The 16,013-nt window shown below is 54.9% G+C and overlaps 48 non-coding genes across 48 annotated transcripts; all 48 read left to right on the top strand.

Moving 5' to 3' along the window:
• Positions 1 to 320: 320 nt before the first annotated feature.
• On the top strand, positions 321 to 392 carry Trnah-gug (transfer RNA histidin (anticodon GUG)). Its single transcript has one exon. It is a non-coding gene; the product is annotated as a tRNA-His (tRNA).
• Positions 393 to 679: 287 nt separating this feature from the next.
• Positions 680 to 761, top strand: Trnal-cag (transfer RNA leucine (anticodon CAG)). The gene has a single exon. It is a non-coding gene; the product is annotated as a tRNA-Leu (tRNA).
• Positions 762 to 839: 78 nt separating this feature from the next.
• Trnal-cag (transfer RNA leucine (anticodon CAG)) lies at positions 840 to 921 on the top strand. Its single transcript has one exon. It is a non-coding gene; the product is annotated as a tRNA-Leu (tRNA).
• Positions 922 to 1,200: 279 nt separating this feature from the next.
• Trnae-cuc (transfer RNA glutamic acid (anticodon CUC)) lies at positions 1,201 to 1,272 on the top strand. The gene has a single exon. It is a non-coding gene; the product is annotated as a tRNA-Glu (tRNA).
• A 382-nt stretch (positions 1,273 to 1,654) lies between these two features.
• On the top strand, positions 1,655 to 1,726 carry Trnah-gug (transfer RNA histidin (anticodon GUG)). The gene has a single exon. It is a non-coding gene; the product is annotated as a tRNA-His (tRNA).
• A 287-nt stretch (positions 1,727 to 2,013) lies between these two features.
• On the top strand, positions 2,014 to 2,095 carry Trnal-cag (transfer RNA leucine (anticodon CAG)). Its single transcript has one exon. It is a non-coding gene; the product is annotated as a tRNA-Leu (tRNA).
• Positions 2,096 to 2,173: 78 nt separating this feature from the next.
• Positions 2,174 to 2,255, top strand: Trnal-cag (transfer RNA leucine (anticodon CAG)). Its single transcript has one exon. It is a non-coding gene; the product is annotated as a tRNA-Leu (tRNA).
• A 279-nt stretch (positions 2,256 to 2,534) lies between these two features.
• Trnae-cuc (transfer RNA glutamic acid (anticodon CUC)) lies at positions 2,535 to 2,606 on the top strand. Its single transcript has one exon. It is a non-coding gene; the product is annotated as a tRNA-Glu (tRNA).
• Positions 2,607 to 2,988: 382 nt separating this feature from the next.
• Trnah-gug (transfer RNA histidin (anticodon GUG)) lies at positions 2,989 to 3,060 on the top strand. The gene has a single exon. It is a non-coding gene; the product is annotated as a tRNA-His (tRNA).
• Positions 3,061 to 3,347: 287 nt separating this feature from the next.
• Positions 3,348 to 3,429, top strand: Trnal-cag (transfer RNA leucine (anticodon CAG)). Its single transcript has one exon. It is a non-coding gene; the product is annotated as a tRNA-Leu (tRNA).
• A 78-nt stretch (positions 3,430 to 3,507) lies between these two features.
• On the top strand, positions 3,508 to 3,589 carry Trnal-cag (transfer RNA leucine (anticodon CAG)). Its single transcript has one exon. It is a non-coding gene; the product is annotated as a tRNA-Leu (tRNA).
• Positions 3,590 to 3,868: 279 nt separating this feature from the next.
• Positions 3,869 to 3,940, top strand: Trnae-cuc (transfer RNA glutamic acid (anticodon CUC)). Its single transcript has one exon. It is a non-coding gene; the product is annotated as a tRNA-Glu (tRNA).
• Positions 3,941 to 4,322: 382 nt separating this feature from the next.
• Positions 4,323 to 4,394, top strand: Trnah-gug (transfer RNA histidin (anticodon GUG)). The gene has a single exon. It is a non-coding gene; the product is annotated as a tRNA-His (tRNA).
• A 287-nt stretch (positions 4,395 to 4,681) lies between these two features.
• Positions 4,682 to 4,763, top strand: Trnal-aag (transfer RNA leucine (anticodon AAG)). Its single transcript has one exon. It is a non-coding gene; the product is annotated as a tRNA-Leu (tRNA).
• A 78-nt stretch (positions 4,764 to 4,841) lies between these two features.
• Positions 4,842 to 4,923, top strand: Trnal-cag (transfer RNA leucine (anticodon CAG)). Its single transcript has one exon. It is a non-coding gene; the product is annotated as a tRNA-Leu (tRNA).
• Positions 4,924 to 5,202: 279 nt separating this feature from the next.
• Trnae-cuc (transfer RNA glutamic acid (anticodon CUC)) lies at positions 5,203 to 5,274 on the top strand. The gene has a single exon. It is a non-coding gene; the product is annotated as a tRNA-Glu (tRNA).
• Positions 5,275 to 5,656: 382 nt separating this feature from the next.
• On the top strand, positions 5,657 to 5,728 carry Trnah-gug (transfer RNA histidin (anticodon GUG)). Its single transcript has one exon. It is a non-coding gene; the product is annotated as a tRNA-His (tRNA).
• Positions 5,729 to 6,015: 287 nt separating this feature from the next.
• On the top strand, positions 6,016 to 6,097 carry Trnal-cag (transfer RNA leucine (anticodon CAG)). Its single transcript has one exon. It is a non-coding gene; the product is annotated as a tRNA-Leu (tRNA).
• A 78-nt stretch (positions 6,098 to 6,175) lies between these two features.
• Trnal-cag (transfer RNA leucine (anticodon CAG)) lies at positions 6,176 to 6,257 on the top strand. The gene has a single exon. It is a non-coding gene; the product is annotated as a tRNA-Leu (tRNA).
• A 279-nt stretch (positions 6,258 to 6,536) lies between these two features.
• Positions 6,537 to 6,608, top strand: Trnae-cuc (transfer RNA glutamic acid (anticodon CUC)). The gene has a single exon. It is a non-coding gene; the product is annotated as a tRNA-Glu (tRNA).
• A 382-nt stretch (positions 6,609 to 6,990) lies between these two features.
• On the top strand, positions 6,991 to 7,062 carry Trnah-gug (transfer RNA histidin (anticodon GUG)). The gene has a single exon. It is a non-coding gene; the product is annotated as a tRNA-His (tRNA).
• A 287-nt stretch (positions 7,063 to 7,349) lies between these two features.
• Positions 7,350 to 7,431, top strand: Trnal-cag (transfer RNA leucine (anticodon CAG)). Its single transcript has one exon. It is a non-coding gene; the product is annotated as a tRNA-Leu (tRNA).
• A 78-nt stretch (positions 7,432 to 7,509) lies between these two features.
• On the top strand, positions 7,510 to 7,591 carry Trnal-cag (transfer RNA leucine (anticodon CAG)). Its single transcript has one exon. It is a non-coding gene; the product is annotated as a tRNA-Leu (tRNA).
• Positions 7,592 to 7,870: 279 nt separating this feature from the next.
• Trnae-cuc (transfer RNA glutamic acid (anticodon CUC)) lies at positions 7,871 to 7,942 on the top strand. The gene has a single exon. It is a non-coding gene; the product is annotated as a tRNA-Glu (tRNA).
• A 382-nt stretch (positions 7,943 to 8,324) lies between these two features.
• Positions 8,325 to 8,396, top strand: Trnah-gug (transfer RNA histidin (anticodon GUG)). The gene has a single exon. It is a non-coding gene; the product is annotated as a tRNA-His (tRNA).
• Positions 8,397 to 8,683: 287 nt separating this feature from the next.
• On the top strand, positions 8,684 to 8,765 carry Trnal-aag (transfer RNA leucine (anticodon AAG)). The gene has a single exon. It is a non-coding gene; the product is annotated as a tRNA-Leu (tRNA).
• A 78-nt stretch (positions 8,766 to 8,843) lies between these two features.
• On the top strand, positions 8,844 to 8,925 carry Trnal-cag (transfer RNA leucine (anticodon CAG)). Its single transcript has one exon. It is a non-coding gene; the product is annotated as a tRNA-Leu (tRNA).
• A 279-nt stretch (positions 8,926 to 9,204) lies between these two features.
• On the top strand, positions 9,205 to 9,276 carry Trnae-cuc (transfer RNA glutamic acid (anticodon CUC)). Its single transcript has one exon. It is a non-coding gene; the product is annotated as a tRNA-Glu (tRNA).
• A 382-nt stretch (positions 9,277 to 9,658) lies between these two features.
• On the top strand, positions 9,659 to 9,730 carry Trnah-gug (transfer RNA histidin (anticodon GUG)). Its single transcript has one exon. It is a non-coding gene; the product is annotated as a tRNA-His (tRNA).
• A 287-nt stretch (positions 9,731 to 10,017) lies between these two features.
• Positions 10,018 to 10,099, top strand: Trnal-cag (transfer RNA leucine (anticodon CAG)). The gene has a single exon. It is a non-coding gene; the product is annotated as a tRNA-Leu (tRNA).
• A 78-nt stretch (positions 10,100 to 10,177) lies between these two features.
• Trnal-cag (transfer RNA leucine (anticodon CAG)) lies at positions 10,178 to 10,259 on the top strand. Its single transcript has one exon. It is a non-coding gene; the product is annotated as a tRNA-Leu (tRNA).
• A 279-nt stretch (positions 10,260 to 10,538) lies between these two features.
• Trnae-cuc (transfer RNA glutamic acid (anticodon CUC)) lies at positions 10,539 to 10,610 on the top strand. Its single transcript has one exon. It is a non-coding gene; the product is annotated as a tRNA-Glu (tRNA).
• Positions 10,611 to 10,992: 382 nt separating this feature from the next.
• On the top strand, positions 10,993 to 11,064 carry Trnah-gug (transfer RNA histidin (anticodon GUG)). Its single transcript has one exon. It is a non-coding gene; the product is annotated as a tRNA-His (tRNA).
• Positions 11,065 to 11,351: 287 nt separating this feature from the next.
• On the top strand, positions 11,352 to 11,433 carry Trnal-cag (transfer RNA leucine (anticodon CAG)). Its single transcript has one exon. It is a non-coding gene; the product is annotated as a tRNA-Leu (tRNA).
• Positions 11,434 to 11,511: 78 nt separating this feature from the next.
• On the top strand, positions 11,512 to 11,593 carry Trnal-cag (transfer RNA leucine (anticodon CAG)). Its single transcript has one exon. It is a non-coding gene; the product is annotated as a tRNA-Leu (tRNA).
• Positions 11,594 to 11,872: 279 nt separating this feature from the next.
• On the top strand, positions 11,873 to 11,944 carry Trnae-cuc (transfer RNA glutamic acid (anticodon CUC)). The gene has a single exon. It is a non-coding gene; the product is annotated as a tRNA-Glu (tRNA).
• Positions 11,945 to 12,326: 382 nt separating this feature from the next.
• On the top strand, positions 12,327 to 12,398 carry Trnah-gug (transfer RNA histidin (anticodon GUG)). The gene has a single exon. It is a non-coding gene; the product is annotated as a tRNA-His (tRNA).
• A 287-nt stretch (positions 12,399 to 12,685) lies between these two features.
• Positions 12,686 to 12,767, top strand: Trnal-aag (transfer RNA leucine (anticodon AAG)). Its single transcript has one exon. It is a non-coding gene; the product is annotated as a tRNA-Leu (tRNA).
• Positions 12,768 to 12,845: 78 nt separating this feature from the next.
• Positions 12,846 to 12,927, top strand: Trnal-cag (transfer RNA leucine (anticodon CAG)). Its single transcript has one exon. It is a non-coding gene; the product is annotated as a tRNA-Leu (tRNA).
• A 279-nt stretch (positions 12,928 to 13,206) lies between these two features.
• Positions 13,207 to 13,278, top strand: Trnae-cuc (transfer RNA glutamic acid (anticodon CUC)). The gene has a single exon. It is a non-coding gene; the product is annotated as a tRNA-Glu (tRNA).
• Positions 13,279 to 13,660: 382 nt separating this feature from the next.
• On the top strand, positions 13,661 to 13,732 carry Trnah-gug (transfer RNA histidin (anticodon GUG)). Its single transcript has one exon. It is a non-coding gene; the product is annotated as a tRNA-His (tRNA).
• Positions 13,733 to 14,019: 287 nt separating this feature from the next.
• Trnal-cag (transfer RNA leucine (anticodon CAG)) lies at positions 14,020 to 14,101 on the top strand. Its single transcript has one exon. It is a non-coding gene; the product is annotated as a tRNA-Leu (tRNA).
• Positions 14,102 to 14,179: 78 nt separating this feature from the next.
• Trnal-cag (transfer RNA leucine (anticodon CAG)) lies at positions 14,180 to 14,261 on the top strand. The gene has a single exon. It is a non-coding gene; the product is annotated as a tRNA-Leu (tRNA).
• A 279-nt stretch (positions 14,262 to 14,540) lies between these two features.
• Positions 14,541 to 14,612, top strand: Trnae-cuc (transfer RNA glutamic acid (anticodon CUC)). Its single transcript has one exon. It is a non-coding gene; the product is annotated as a tRNA-Glu (tRNA).
• A 382-nt stretch (positions 14,613 to 14,994) lies between these two features.
• Trnah-gug (transfer RNA histidin (anticodon GUG)) lies at positions 14,995 to 15,066 on the top strand. Its single transcript has one exon. It is a non-coding gene; the product is annotated as a tRNA-His (tRNA).
• A 287-nt stretch (positions 15,067 to 15,353) lies between these two features.
• Positions 15,354 to 15,435, top strand: Trnal-cag (transfer RNA leucine (anticodon CAG)). The gene has a single exon. It is a non-coding gene; the product is annotated as a tRNA-Leu (tRNA).
• A 78-nt stretch (positions 15,436 to 15,513) lies between these two features.
• On the top strand, positions 15,514 to 15,595 carry Trnal-cag (transfer RNA leucine (anticodon CAG)). Its single transcript has one exon. It is a non-coding gene; the product is annotated as a tRNA-Leu (tRNA).
• Positions 15,596 to 15,874: 279 nt separating this feature from the next.
• Positions 15,875 to 15,946, top strand: Trnae-cuc (transfer RNA glutamic acid (anticodon CUC)). The gene has a single exon. It is a non-coding gene; the product is annotated as a tRNA-Glu (tRNA).
• Positions 15,947 to 16,013: the final 67 nt, after the last annotated feature.

Raw genomic sequence — 16,013 nt, 5'->3', positions numbered from 1 at the left:
GACGCTTGCAGAAAATTACGTTAAGTACGATTCGCGGTCACAAGTGACGGCGAGAGCGATGCGACGTCTGTCCACCTCTTATTGAGGCACATACCTGTGGTCAACAGAGTTGGAGGACTGCAAGACATTGCCACGGGGGTTGAATGCAGCTAACCACACTGCTTAGTGTCCTTACAGCGCAGACACGTTCGTTTGCCAGTATACATATAATGGAGACCGCGTCTGGCACAGCTGTGGGGAGACACAGTGGTGTGTGGGCCGAGCTTTGCTGTTCATCGCCACTTGCAGTCGCGAGAACTGCCGTCGGCGGTGCCTCCGTGGCCGTGATCGTCTAGTGGTTAGGACATTGCGTTGTGGCCGCAATAACCCAGGTTCGAATCCTGGTCACGGCAATTTTTAAAGTTTTGCCTTGCTGTCGCTGCAGTGACGATTGTGACTCAGTGTTTGAAATTACGGTGCCCTCTTGATTTTTCACTCATGTTCCGCAGGCTGCGGGTGGCACTACCAATTCATTATCAACACGTAATGCCGCCGCACCAGAGAGCGGGCAGCTGCCTGTGTAGTTAATCTCTATTCGAAAATGGCAGTTGTTTGAGGTGCAATGGATGAGCAGCCAGTCGCAGCAGAACAGGAAGCTGTGTCGTGCACTGTTTCTACAAAAGCGAAGAACACGGGCACAGGTAGCGTGGCCGAGCGGTCTAAGGCGCTGGTTTCAGGCACCAGTCTCTTCGGAGGCGTGGGTTCGAATCCCACCGCTGCCAGCTTTTTCTCGTTTTTTGTGCCATTGCGATGTTTTCTCGTGGGGTAGAACGCAGCTCCTGTGACCGCCGTGCCACGTAGGTAGCGTGGCCGAGCGGTCTAAGGCGCTGGTTTCAGGCACCAGTCTCTTCGGAGGCGTGGGTTCGAATCCCACCGCTGCCAATGTTTTCTGTCTCGAAAGCAGGAGCACTGATTACCCGCGAAGGGAACAGCGCAGCAAGCCGTGAGCGTCTCTTTCTTAAATTGTCGTAGCAGCACAGTGCGTGGTGCAACGACAGGATTCACAGGCGCAGTCTGGTGTCACGATTGCTGGCGTTCGTCTCCACGAAATGCGTCCCGAGCATGCCGTTCTACAAAGTGGAAACGCTAAATTTTGGCCGTTGTCGTCAAGTAGCGTGTGTACTGTTTGCTGCGTTCGCTGGAGGAGCGCTTGCGTCGTTATCCGGTGTGGTCTAGTGGCTAGGATGCCTGGCTCTCACCCAGGAGGCCCGGGTTCGATTCCCGGTACCGGAAATGCGCATTTTGTTGCTCCTCTTATGCGACTTGGCCCGACTTAGCTCGACTGACGCTCCGCTGACGCTTGCAGAAAATTACGTTAAGTACGATTCGCGGTCACAAGTGACGGCGAGAGCGATGCGACGTCTGTCCACCTCTTATTGAGGCACATACCTGTGGTCAACAGAGTTGGAGGACTGCAAGACATTGCCACGGGGGTTGAATGCAGCTAACCACACTGCTTAGTGTCCTTACAGCGCAGACACGTTCGTTTGCCAGTATACATATAATGGAGACCGCGTCTGGCACAGCTGTGGGGAGACACAGTGGTGTGTGGGCCGAGCTTTGCTGTTCATCGCCACTTGCAGTCGCGAGAACTGCCGTCGGCGGTGCCTCCGTGGCCGTGATCGTCTAGTGGTTAGGACATTGCGTTGTGGCCGCAATAACCCAGGTTCGAATCCTGGTCACGGCAATTTTTAAAGTTTTGCCTTGCTGTCGCTGCAGTGACGATTGTGACTCAGTGTTTGAAATTACGGTGCCCTCTTGATTTTTCACTCATGTTCCGCAGGCTGCGGGTGGCACTACCAATTCATTATCAACACGTAATGCCGCCGCACCAGAGAGCGGGCAGCTGCCTGTGTAGTTAATCTCTATTCGAAAATGGCAGTTGTTTGAGGTGCAATGGATGAGCAGCCAGTCGCAGCAGAACAGGAAGCTGTGTCGTGCACTGTTTCTACAAAAGCGAAGAACACGGGCACAGGTAGCGTGGCCGAGCGGTCTAAGGCGCTGGTTTCAGGCACCAGTCTCTTCGGAGGCGTGGGTTCGAATCCCACCGCTGCCAGCTTTTTCTCGTTTTTTGTGCCATTGCGATGTTTTCTCGTGGGGTAGAACGCAGCTCCTGTGACCGCCGTGCCACGTAGGTAGCGTGGCCGAGCGGTCTAAGGCGCTGGTTTCAGGCACCAGTCTCTTCGGAGGCGTGGGTTCGAATCCCACCGCTGCCAATGTTTTCTGTCTCGAAAGCAGGAGCACTGATTACCCGCGAAGGGAACAGCGCAGCAAGCCGTGAGCGTCTCTTTCTTAAATTGTCGTAGCAGCACAGTGCGTGGTGCAACGACAGGATTCACAGGCGCAGTCTGGTGTCACGATTGCTGGCGTTCGTCTCCACGAAATGCGTCCCGAGCATGCCGTTCTACAAAGTGGAAACGCTAAATTTTGGCCGTTGTCGTCAAGTAGCGTGTGTACTGTTTGCTGCGTTCGCTGGAGGAGCGCTTGCGTCGTTATCCGGTGTGGTCTAGTGGCTAGGATGCCTGGCTCTCACCCAGGAGGCCCGGGTTCGATTCCCGGTACCGGAAATGCGCATTTTGTTGCTCCTCTTATGCGACTTGGCCCGACTTAGCTCGACTGACGCTCCGCTGACGCTTGCAGAAAATTACGTTAAGTACGATTCGCGGTCACAAGTGACGGCGAGAGCGATGCGACGTCTGTCCACCTCTTATTGAGGCACATACCTGTGGTCAACAGAGTTGGAGGACTGCAAGACATTGCCACGGGGGTTGAATGCAGCTAACCACACTGCTTAGTGTCCTTACAGCGCAGACACGTTCGTTTGCCAGTATACATATAATGGAGACCGCGTCTGGCACAGCTGTGGGGAGACACAGTGGTGTGTGGGCCGAGCTTTGCTGTTCATCGCCACTTGCAGTCGCGAGAACTGCCGTCGGCGGTGCCTCCGTGGCCGTGATCGTCTAGTGGTTAGGACATTGCGTTGTGGCCGCAATAACCCAGGTTCGAATCCTGGTCACGGCAATTTTTAAAGTTTTGCCTTGCTGTCGCTGCAGTGACGATTGTGACTCAGTGTTTGAAATTACGGTGCCCTCTTGATTTTTCACTCATGTTCCGCAGGCTGCGGGTGGCACTACCAATTCATTATCAACACGTAATGCCGCCGCACCAGAGAGCGGGCAGCTGCCTGTGTAGTTAATCTCTATTCGAAAATGGCAGTTGTTTGAGGTGCAATGGATGAGCAGCCAGTCGCAGCAGAACAGGAAGCTGTGTCGTGCACTGTTTCTACAAAAGCGAAGAACACGGGCACAGGTAGCGTGGCCGAGCGGTCTAAGGCGCTGGTTTCAGGCACCAGTCTCTTCGGAGGCGTGGGTTCGAATCCCACCGCTGCCAGCTTTTTCTCGTTTTTTGTGCCATTGCGATGTTTTCTCGTGGGGTAGAACGCAGCTCCTGTGACCGCCGTGCCACGTAGGTAGCGTGGCCGAGCGGTCTAAGGCGCTGGTTTCAGGCACCAGTCTCTTCGGAGGCGTGGGTTCGAATCCCACCGCTGCCAATGTTTTCTGTCTCGAAAGCAGGAGCACTGATTACCCGCGAAGGGAACAGCGCAGCAAGCCGTGAGCGTCTCTTTCTTAAATTGTCGTAGCAGCACAGTGCGTGGTGCAACGACAGGATTCACAGGCGCAGTCTGGTGTCACGATTGCTGGCGTTCGTCTCCACGAAATGCGTCCCGAGCATGCCGTTCTACAAAGTGGAAACGCTAAATTTTGGCCGTTGTCGTCAAGTAGCGTGTGTACTGTTTGCTGCGTTCGCTGGAGGAGCGCTTGCGTCGTTATCCGGTGTGGTCTAGTGGCTAGGATGCCTGGCTCTCACCCAGGAGGCCCGGGTTCGATTCCCGGTACCGGAAATGCGCATTTTGTTGCTCCTCTTATGCGACTTGGCCCGACTTAGCTCGACTGACGCTCCGCTGACGCTTGCAGAAAATTACGTTAAGTACGATTCGCGGTCACAAGTGACGGCGAGAGCGATGCGACGTCTGTCCACCTCTTATTGAGGCACATACCTGTGGTCAACAGAGTTGGAGGACTGCAAGACATTGCCACGGGGGTTGAATGCAGCTAACCACACTGCTTAGTGTCCTTACAGCGCAGACACGTTCGTTTGCCAGTATACATATAATGGAGACCGCGTCTGGCACAGCTGTGGGGAGACACAGTGGTGTGTGGGCCGAGCTTTGCTGTTCATCGCCACTTGCAGTCGCGAGAACTGCCGTCGGCGGTGCCTCCGTGGCCGTGATCGTCTAGTGGTTAGGACATTGCGTTGTGGCCGCAATAACCCAGGTTCGAATCCTGGTCACGGCAATTTTTAAAGTTTTGCCTTGCTGTCGCTGCAGTGACGATTGTGACTCAGTGTTTGAAATTACGGTGCCCTCTTGATTTTTCACTCATGTTCCGCAGGCTGCGGGTGGCACTACCAATTCATTATCAACACGTAATGCCGCCGCACCAGAGAGCGGGCAGCTGCCTGTGTAGTTAATCTCTATTCGAAAATGGCAGTTGTTTGAGGTGCAATGGATGAGCAGCCAGTCGCAGCAGAACAGGAAGCTGTGTCGTGCACTGTTTCTACAAAAGCGAAGAACACGGGCACAGGTAGCGTGGCCGAGCGGTCTAAGGCGCTGGTTTAAGGCACCAGTCTCTTCGGAGGCGTGGGTTCGAATCCCACCGCTGCCAGCTTTTTCTCGTTTTTTGTGCCATTGCGATGTTTTCTCGTGGGGTAGAACGCAGCTCCTGTGACCGCCGTGCCACGTAGGTAGCGTGGCCGAGCGGTCTAAGGCGCTGGTTTCAGGCACCAGTCTCTTCGGAGGCGTGGGTTCGAATCCCACCGCTGCCAATGTTTTCTGTCTCGAAAGCAGGAGCACTGATTACCCGCGAAGGGAACAGCGCAGCAAGCCGTGAGCGTCTCTTTCTTAAATTGTCGTAGCAGCACAGTGCGTGGTGCAACGACAGGATTCACAGGCGCAGTCTGGTGTCACGATTGCTGGCGTTCGTCTCCACGAAATGCGTCCCGAGCATGCCGTTCTACAAAGTGGAAACGCTAAATTTTGGCCGTTGTCGTCAAGTAGCGTGTGTACTGTTTGCTGCGTTCGCTGGAGGAGCGCTTGCGTCGTTATCCGGTGTGGTCTAGTGGCTAGGATGCCTGGCTCTCACCCAGGAGGCCCGGGTTCGATTCCCGGTACCGGAAATGCGCATTTTGTTGCTCCTCTTATGCGACTTGGCCCGACTTAGCTCGACTGACGCTCCGCTGACGCTTGCAGAAAATTACGTTAAGTACGATTCGCGGTCACAAGTGACGGCGAGAGCGATGCGACGTCTGTCCACCTCTTATTGAGGCACATACCTGTGGTCAACAGAGTTGGAGGACTGCAAGACATTGCCACGGGGGTTGAATGCAGCTAACCACACTGCTTAGTGTCCTTACAGCGCAGACACGTTCGTTTGCCAGTATACATATAATGGAGACCGCGTCTGGCACAGCTGTGGGGAGACACAGTGGTGTGTGGGCCGAGCTTTGCTGTTCATCGCCACTTGCAGTCGCGAGAACTGCCGTCGGCGGTGCCTCCGTGGCCGTGATCGTCTAGTGGTTAGGACATTGCGTTGTGGCCGCAATAACCCAGGTTCGAATCCTGGTCACGGCAATTTTTAAAGTTTTGCCTTGCTGTCGCTGCAGTGACGATTGTGACTCAGTGTTTGAAATTACGGTGCCCTCTTGATTTTTCACTCATGTTCCGCAGGCTGCGGGTGGCACTACCAATTCATTATCAACACGTAATGCCGCCGCACCAGAGAGCGGGCAGCTGCCTGTGTAGTTAATCTCTATTCGAAAATGGCAGTTGTTTGAGGTGCAATGGATGAGCAGCCAGTCGCAGCAGAACAGGAAGCTGTGTCGTGCACTGTTTCTACAAAAGCGAAGAACACGGGCACAGGTAGCGTGGCCGAGCGGTCTAAGGCGCTGGTTTCAGGCACCAGTCTCTTCGGAGGCGTGGGTTCGAATCCCACCGCTGCCAGCTTTTTCTCGTTTTTTGTGCCATTGCGATGTTTTCTCGTGGGGTAGAACGCAGCTCCTGTGACCGCCGTGCCACGTAGGTAGCGTGGCCGAGCGGTCTAAGGCGCTGGTTTCAGGCACCAGTCTCTTCGGAGGCGTGGGTTCGAATCCCACCGCTGCCAATGTTTTCTGTCTCGAAAGCAGGAGCACTGATTACCCGCGAAGGGAACAGCGCAGCAAGCCGTGAGCGTCTCTTTCTTAAATTGTCGTAGCAGCACAGTGCGTGGTGCAACGACAGGATTCACAGGCGCAGTCTGGTGTCACGATTGCTGGCGTTCGTCTCCACGAAATGCGTCCCGAGCATGCCGTTCTACAAAGTGGAAACGCTAAATTTTGGCCGTTGTCGTCAAGTAGCGTGTGTACTGTTTGCTGCGTTCGCTGGAGGAGCGCTTGCGTCGTTATCCGGTGTGGTCTAGTGGCTAGGATGCCTGGCTCTCACCCAGGAGGCCCGGGTTCGATTCCCGGTACCGGAAATGCGCATTTTGTTGCTCCTCTTATGCGACTTGGCCCGACTTAGCTCGACTGACGCTCCGCTGACGCTTGCAGAAAATTACGTTAAGTACGATTCGCGGTCACAAGTGACGGCGAGAGCGATGCGACGTCTGTCCACCTCTTATTGAGGCACATACCTGTGGTCAACAGAGTTGGAGGACTGCAAGACATTGCCACGGGGGTTGAATGCAGCTAACCACACTGCTTAGTGTCCTTACAGCGCAGACACGTTCGTTTGCCAGTATACATATAATGGAGACCGCGTCTGGCACAGCTGTGGGGAGACACAGTGGTGTGTGGGCCGAGCTTTGCTGTTCATCGCCACTTGCAGTCGCGAGAACTGCCGTCGGCGGTGCCTCCGTGGCCGTGATCGTCTAGTGGTTAGGACATTGCGTTGTGGCCGCAATAACCCAGGTTCGAATCCTGGTCACGGCAATTTTTAAAGTTTTGCCTTGCTGTCGCTGCAGTGACGATTGTGACTCAGTGTTTGAAATTACGGTGCCCTCTTGATTTTTCACTCATGTTCCGCAGGCTGCGGGTGGCACTACCAATTCATTATCAACACGTAATGCCGCCGCACCAGAGAGCGGGCAGCTGCCTGTGTAGTTAATCTCTATTCGAAAATGGCAGTTGTTTGAGGTGCAATGGATGAGCAGCCAGTCGCAGCAGAACAGGAAGCTGTGTCGTGCACTGTTTCTACAAAAGCGAAGAACACGGGCACAGGTAGCGTGGCCGAGCGGTCTAAGGCGCTGGTTTCAGGCACCAGTCTCTTCGGAGGCGTGGGTTCGAATCCCACCGCTGCCAGCTTTTTCTCGTTTTTTGTGCCATTGCGATGTTTTCTCGTGGGGTAGAACGCAGCTCCTGTGACCGCCGTGCCACGTAGGTAGCGTGGCCGAGCGGTCTAAGGCGCTGGTTTCAGGCACCAGTCTCTTCGGAGGCGTGGGTTCGAATCCCACCGCTGCCAATGTTTTCTGTCTCGAAAGCAGGAGCACTGATTACCCGCGAAGGGAACAGCGCAGCAAGCCGTGAGCGTCTCTTTCTTAAATTGTCGTAGCAGCACAGTGCGTGGTGCAACGACAGGATTCACAGGCGCAGTCTGGTGTCACGATTGCTGGCGTTCGTCTCCACGAAATGCGTCCCGAGCATGCCGTTCTACAAAGTGGAAACGCTAAATTTTGGCCGTTGTCGTCAAGTAGCGTGTGTACTGTTTGCTGCGTTCGCTGGAGGAGCGCTTGCGTCGTTATCCGGTGTGGTCTAGTGGCTAGGATGCCTGGCTCTCACCCAGGAGGCCCGGGTTCGATTCCCGGTACCGGAAATGCGCATTTTGTTGCTCCTCTTATGCGACTTGGCCCGACTTAGCTCGACTGACGCTCCGCTGACGCTTGCAGAAAATTACGTTAAGTACGATTCGCGGTCACAAGTGACGGCGAGAGCGATGCGACGTCTGTCCACCTCTTATTGAGGCACATACCTGTGGTCAACAGAGTTGGAGGACTGCAAGACATTGCCACGGGGGTTGAATGCAGCTAACCACACTGCTTAGTGTCCTTACAGCGCAGACACGTTCGTTTGCCAGTATACATATAATGGAGACCGCGTCTGGCACAGCTGTGGGGAGACACAGTGGTGTGTGGGCCGAGCTTTGCTGTTCATCGCCACTTGCAGTCGCGAGAACTGCCGTCGGCGGTGCCTCCGTGGCCGTGATCGTCTAGTGGTTAGGACATTGCGTTGTGGCCGCAATAACCCAGGTTCGAATCCTGGTCACGGCAATTTTTAAAGTTTTGCCTTGCTGTCGCTGCAGTGACGATTGTGACTCAGTGTTTGAAATTACGGTGCCCTCTTGATTTTTCACTCATGTTCCGCAGGCTGCGGGTGGCACTACCAATTCATTATCAACACGTAATGCCGCCGCACCAGAGAGCGGGCAGCTGCCTGTGTAGTTAATCTCTATTCGAAAATGGCAGTTGTTTGAGGTGCAATGGATGAGCAGCCAGTCGCAGCAGAACAGGAAGCTGTGTCGTGCACTGTTTCTACAAAAGCGAAGAACACGGGCACAGGTAGCGTGGCCGAGCGGTCTAAGGCGCTGGTTTAAGGCACCAGTCTCTTCGGAGGCGTGGGTTCGAATCCCACCGCTGCCAGCTTTTTCTCGTTTTTTGTGCCATTGCGATGTTTTCTCGTGGGGTAGAACGCAGCTCCTGTGACCGCCGTGCCACGTAGGTAGCGTGGCCGAGCGGTCTAAGGCGCTGGTTTCAGGCACCAGTCTCTTCGGAGGCGTGGGTTCGAATCCCACCGCTGCCAATGTTTTCTGTCTCGAAAGCAGGAGCACTGATTACCCGCGAAGGGAACAGCGCAGCAAGCCGTGAGCGTCTCTTTCTTAAATTGTCGTAGCAGCACAGTGCGTGGTGCAACGACAGGATTCACAGGCGCAGTCTGGTGTCACGATTGCTGGCGTTCGTCTCCACGAAATGCGTCCCGAGCATGCCGTTCTACAAAGTGGAAACGCTAAATTTTGGCCGTTGTCGTCAAGTAGCGTGTGTACTGTTTGCTGCGTTCGCTGGAGGAGCGCTTGCGTCGTTATCCGGTGTGGTCTAGTGGCTAGGATGCCTGGCTCTCACCCAGGAGGCCCGGGTTCGATTCCCGGTACCGGAAATGCGCATTTTGTTGCTCCTCTTATGCGACTTGGCCCGACTTAGCTCGACTGACGCTCCGCTGACGCTTGCAGAAAATTACGTTAAGTACGATTCGCGGTCACAAGTGACGGCGAGAGCGATGCGACGTCTGTCCACCTCTTATTGAGGCACATACCTGTGGTCAACAGAGTTGGAGGACTGCAAGACATTGCCACGGGGGTTGAATGCAGCTAACCACACTGCTTAGTGTCCTTACAGCGCAGACACGTTCGTTTGCCAGTATACATATAATGGAGACCGCGTCTGGCACAGCTGTGGGGAGACACAGTGGTGTGTGGGCCGAGCTTTGCTGTTCATCGCCACTTGCAGTCGCGAGAACTGCCGTCGGCGGTGCCTCCGTGGCCGTGATCGTCTAGTGGTTAGGACATTGCGTTGTGGCCGCAATAACCCAGGTTCGAATCCTGGTCACGGCAATTTTTAAAGTTTTGCCTTGCTGTCGCTGCAGTGACGATTGTGACTCAGTGTTTGAAATTACGGTGCCCTCTTGATTTTTCACTCATGTTCCGCAGGCTGCGGGTGGCACTACCAATTCATTATCAACACGTAATGCCGCCGCACCAGAGAGCGGGCAGCTGCCTGTGTAGTTAATCTCTATTCGAAAATGGCAGTTGTTTGAGGTGCAATGGATGAGCAGCCAGTCGCAGCAGAACAGGAAGCTGTGTCGTGCACTGTTTCTACAAAAGCGAAGAACACGGGCACAGGTAGCGTGGCCGAGCGGTCTAAGGCGCTGGTTTCAGGCACCAGTCTCTTCGGAGGCGTGGGTTCGAATCCCACCGCTGCCAGCTTTTTCTCGTTTTTTGTGCCATTGCGATGTTTTCTCGTGGGGTAGAACGCAGCTCCTGTGACCGCCGTGCCACGTAGGTAGCGTGGCCGAGCGGTCTAAGGCGCTGGTTTCAGGCACCAGTCTCTTCGGAGGCGTGGGTTCGAATCCCACCGCTGCCAATGTTTTCTGTCTCGAAAGCAGGAGCACTGATTACCCGCGAAGGGAACAGCGCAGCAAGCCGTGAGCGTCTCTTTCTTAAATTGTCGTAGCAGCACAGTGCGTGGTGCAACGACAGGATTCACAGGCGCAGTCTGGTGTCACGATTGCTGGCGTTCGTCTCCACGAAATGCGTCCCGAGCATGCCGTTCTACAAAGTGGAAACGCTAAATTTTGGCCGTTGTCGTCAAGTAGCGTGTGTACTGTTTGCTGCGTTCGCTGGAGGAGCGCTTGCGTCGTTATCCGGTGTGGTCTAGTGGCTAGGATGCCTGGCTCTCACCCAGGAGGCCCGGGTTCGATTCCCGGTACCGGAAATGCGCATTTTGTTGCTCCTCTTATGCGACTTGGCCCGACTTAGCTCGACTGACGCTCCGCTGACGCTTGCAGAAAATTACGTTAAGTACGATTCGCGGTCACAAGTGACGGCGAGAGCGATGCGACGTCTGTCCACCTCTTATTGAGGCACATACCTGTGGTCAACAGAGTTGGAGGACTGCAAGACATTGCCACGGGGGTTGAATGCAGCTAACCACACTGCTTAGTGTCCTTACAGCGCAGACACGTTCGTTTGCCAGTATACATATAATGGAGACCGCGTCTGGCACAGCTGTGGGGAGACACAGTGGTGTGTGGGCCGAGCTTTGCTGTTCATCGCCACTTGCAGTCGCGAGAACTGCCGTCGGCGGTGCCTCCGTGGCCGTGATCGTCTAGTGGTTAGGACATTGCGTTGTGGCCGCAATAACCCAGGTTCGAATCCTGGTCACGGCAATTTTTAAAGTTTTGCCTTGCTGTCGCTGCAGTGACGATTGTGACTCAGTGTTTGAAATTACGGTGCCCTCTTGATTTTTCACTCATGTTCCGCAGGCTGCGGGTGGCACTACCAATTCATTATCAACACGTAATGCCGCCGCACCAGAGAGCGGGCAGCTGCCTGTGTAGTTAATCTCTATTCGAAAATGGCAGTTGTTTGAGGTGCAATGGATGAGCAGCCAGTCGCAGCAGAACAGGAAGCTGTGTCGTGCACTGTTTCTACAAAAGCGAAGAACACGGGCACAGGTAGCGTGGCCGAGCGGTCTAAGGCGCTGGTTTCAGGCACCAGTCTCTTCGGAGGCGTGGGTTCGAATCCCACCGCTGCCAGCTTTTTCTCGTTTTTTGTGCCATTGCGATGTTTTCTCGTGGGGTAGAACGCAGCTCCTGTGACCGCCGTGCCACGTAGGTAGCGTGGCCGAGCGGTCTAAGGCGCTGGTTTCAGGCACCAGTCTCTTCGGAGGCGTGGGTTCGAATCCCACCGCTGCCAATGTTTTCTGTCTCGAAAGCAGGAGCACTGATTACCCGCGAAGGGAACAGCGCAGCAAGCCGTGAGCGTCTCTTTCTTAAATTGTCGTAGCAGCACAGTGCGTGGTGCAACGACAGGATTCACAGGCGCAGTCTGGTGTCACGATTGCTGGCGTTCGTCTCCACGAAATGCGTCCCGAGCATGCCGTTCTACAAAGTGGAAACGCTAAATTTTGGCCGTTGTCGTCAAGTAGCGTGTGTACTGTTTGCTGCGTTCGCTGGAGGAGCGCTTGCGTCGTTATCCGGTGTGGTCTAGTGGCTAGGATGCCTGGCTCTCACCCAGGAGGCCCGGGTTCGATTCCCGGTACCGGAAATGCGCATTTTGTTGCTCCTCTTATGCGACTTGGCCCGACTTAGCTCGACTGACGCTCCGCTGACGCTTGCAGAAAATTACGTTAAGTACGATTCGCGGTCACAAGTGACGGCGAGAGCGATGCGACGTCTGTCCACCTCTTATTGAGGCACATACCTGTGGTCAACAGAGTTGGAGGACTGCAAGACATTGCCACGGGGGTTGAATGCAGCTAACCACACTGCTTAGTGTCCTTACAGCGCAGACACGTTCGTTTGCCAGTATACATATAATGGAGACCGCGTCTGGCACAGCTGTGGGGAGACACAGTGGTGTGTGGGCCGAGCTTTGCTGTTCATCGCCACTTGCAGTCGCGAGAACTGCCGTCGGCGGTGCCTCCGTGGCCGTGATCGTCTAGTGGTTAGGACATTGCGTTGTGGCCGCAATAACCCAGGTTCGAATCCTGGTCACGGCAATTTTTAAAGTTTTGCCTTGCTGTCGCTGCAGTGACGATTGTGACTCAGTGTTTGAAATTACGGTGCCCTCTTGATTTTTCACTCATGTTCCGCAGGCTGCGGGTGGCACTACCAATTCATTATCAACACGTAATGCCGCCGCACCAGAGAGCGGGCAGCTGCCTGTGTAGTTAATCTCTATTCGAAAATGGCAGTTGTTTGAGGTGCAATGGATGAGCAGCCAGTCGCAGCAGAACAGGAAGCTGTGTCGTGCACTGTTTCTACAAAAGCGAAGAACACGGGCACAGGTAGCGTGGCCGAGCGGTCTAAGGCGCTGGTTTAAGGCACCAGTCTCTTCGGAGGCGTGGGTTCGAATCCCACCGCTGCCAGCTTTTTCTCGTTTTTTGTGCCATTGCGATGTTTTCTCGTGGGGTAGAACGCAGCTCCTGTGACCGCCGTGCCACGTAGGTAGCGTGGCCGAGCGGTCTAAGGCGCTGGTTTCAGGCACCAGTTTCTTCGGAGGCGTGGGTTCGAATCCCACCGCTGCCAATGTTTTCTGTCTCGAAAGCAGGAGCACTGATTACCCGCGAAGGGAACAGCGCAGCAAGCCGTGAGCGTCTCTTTCTTAAATTGTCGTAGCAGCACAGTGCGTGGTGCAACGACAGGATTCACAGGCGCAGTCTGGTGTCACGATTGCTGGCGTTCGTCTCCACGAAATGCGTCCCGAGCATGCCGTTCTACAAAGTGGAAACGCTAAATTTTGGCCGTTGTCGTCAAGTAGCGTGTGTACTGTTTGCTGCGTTCGCTGGAGGAGCGCTTGCGTCGTTATCCGGTGTGGTCTAGTGGCTAGGATGCCTGGCTCTCACCCAGGAGGCCCGGGTTCGATTCCCGGTACCGGAAATGCGCATTTTGTTGCTCCTCTTATGCGACTTGGCCCGACTTAGCTCGACTGACGCTCCGCTGACGCTTGCAGAAAATTACGTTAAGTACGATTCGCGGTCACAAGTGACGGCGAGAGCGATGCGACGTCTGTCCACCTCTTATTGAGGCACATACCTGTGGTCAACAGAGTTGGAGGACTGCAAGACATTGCCACGGGGGTTGAATGCAGCTAACCACACTGCTTAGTGTCCTTACAGCGCAGACACGTTCGTTTGCCAGTATACATATAATGGAGACCGCGTCTGGCACAGCTGTGGGGAGACACAGTGGTGTGTGGGCCGAGCTTTGCTGTTCATCGCCACTTGCAGTCGCGAGAACTGCCGTCGGCGGTGCCTCCGTGGCCGTGATCGTCTAGTGGTTAGGACATTGCGTTGTGGCCGCAATAACCCAGGTTCGAATCCTGGTCACGGCAATTTTTAAAGTTTTGCCTTGCTGTCGCTGCAGTGACGATTGTGACTCAGTGTTTGAAATTACGGTGCCCTCTTGATTTTTCACTCATGTTCCGCAGGCTGCGGGTGGCACTACCAATTCATTATCAACACGTAATGCCGCCGCACCAGAGAGCGGGCAGCTGCCTGTGTAGTTAATCTCTATTCGAAAATGGCAGTTGTTTGAGGTGCAATGGATGAGCAGCCAGTCGCAGCAGAACAGGAAGCTGTGTCGTGCACTGTTTCTACAAAAGCGAAGAACACGGGCACAGGTAGCGTGGCCGAGCGGTCTAAGGCGCTGGTTTCAGGCACCAGTCTCTTCGGAGGCGTGGGTTCGAATCCCACCGCTGCCAGCTTTTTCTCGTTTTTTGTGCCATTGCGATGTTTTCTCGTGGGGTAGAACGCAGCTCCTGTGACCGCCGTGCCACGTAGGTAGCGTGGCCGAGCGGTCTAAGGCGCTGGTTTCAGGCACCAGTCTCTTCGGAGGCGTGGGTTCGAATCCCACCGCTGCCAATGTTTTCTGTCTCGAAAGCAGGAGCACTGATTACCCGCGAAGGGAACAGCGCAGCAAGCCGTGAGCGTCTCTTTCTTAAATTGTCGTAGCAGCACAGTGCGTGGTGCAACGACAGGATTCACAGGCGCAGTCTGGTGTCACGATTGCTGGCGTTCGTCTCCACGAAATGCGTCCCGAGCATGCCGTTCTACAAAGTGGAAACGCTAAATTTTGGCCGTTGTCGTCAAGTAGCGTGTGTACTGTTTGCTGCGTTCGCTGGAGGAGCGCTTGCGTCGTTATCCGGTGTGGTCTAGTGGCTAGGATGCCTGGCTCTCACCCAGGAGGCCCGGGTTCGATTCCCGGTACCGGAAATGCGCATTTTGTTGCTCCTCTTATGCGACTTGGCCCGACTTAGCTCGACTGACGCTCCGCTGACGCTTGCAGAAAATTACGTTAAGTACGATTCGCGGTCACAAGTGACGGCGAGAGCGATGCGACGTCTGTCCACCTCTTATTGAGGCACATACCTGTGGTCAACAGAGTTGGAGGACTGCAAGACATTGCCACGGGGGTTGAATGCAGCTAACCACACTGCTTAGTGTCCTTACAGCGCAGACACGTTCGTTTGCCAGTATACATATAATGGAGACCGCGTCTGGCACAGCTGTGGGGAGACACAGTGGTGTGTGGGCCGAGCTTTGCTGTTCATCGCCACTTGCAGTCGCGAGAACTGCCGTCGGCGGTGCCTCCGTGGCCGTGATCGTCTAGTGGTTAGGACATTGCGTTGTGGCCGCAATAACCCAGGTTCGAATCCTGGTCACGGCAATTTTTAAAGTTTTGCCTTGCTGTCGCTGCAGTGACGATTGTGACTCAGTGTTTGAAATTACGGTGCCCTCTTGATTTTTCACTCATGTTCCGCAGGCTGCGGGTGGCACTACCAATTCATTATCAACACGTAATGCCGCCGCACCAGAGAGCGGGCAGCTGCCTGTGTAGTTAATCTCTATTCGAAAATGGCAGTTGTTTGAGGTGCAATGGATGAGCAGCCAGTCGCAGCAGAACAGGAAGCTGTGTCGTGCACTGTTTCTACAAAAGCGAAGAACACGGGCACAGGTAGCGTGGCCGAGCGGTCTAAGGCGCTGGTTTCAGGCACCAGTCTCTTCGGAGGCGTGGGTTCGAATCCCACCGCTGCCAGCTTTTTCTCGTTTTTTGTGCCATTGCGATGTTTTCTCGTGGGGTAGAACGCAGCTCCTGTGACCGCCGTGCCACGTAGGTAGCGTGGCCGAGCGGTCTAAGGCGCTGGTTTCAGGCACCAGTCTCTTCGGAGGCGTGGGTTCGAATCCCACCGCTGCCAATGTTTTCTGTCTCGAAAGCAGGAGCACTGATTACCCGCGAAGGGAACAGCGCAGCAAGCCGTGAGCGTCTCTTTCTTAAATTGTCGTAGCAGCACAGTGCGTGGTGCAACGACAGGATTCACAGGCGCAGTCTGGTGTCACGATTGCTGGCGTTCGTCTCCACGAAATGCGTCCCGAGCATGCCGTTCTACAAAGTGGAAACGCTAAATTTTGGCCGTTGTCGTCAAGTAGCGTGTGTACTGTTTGCTGCGTTCGCTGGAGGAGCGCTTGCGTCGTTATCCGGTGTGGTCTAGTGGCTAGGATGCCTGGCTCTCACCCAGGAGGCCCGGGTTCGATTCCCGGTACCGGAAATGCGCATTTTGTTGCTCCTCTTATGCGACTTGGCCCGACTTAGCTCGACTGACGCTCCGCTGACGC

The sequence above is a fragment of the Schistocerca nitens genome, unplaced genomic scaffold, assembly GCF_023898315.1.
Source record: "Schistocerca nitens isolate TAMUIC-IGC-003100 unplaced genomic scaffold, iqSchNite1.1 HiC_scaffold_189, whole genome shotgun sequence".
In the NCBI taxonomy this organism is placed as follows: domain Eukaryota; kingdom Metazoa; phylum Arthropoda; class Insecta; order Orthoptera; family Acrididae; genus Schistocerca; species Schistocerca nitens.
This window is presented reverse-complemented; position numbering and strand designations above follow the sequence as displayed.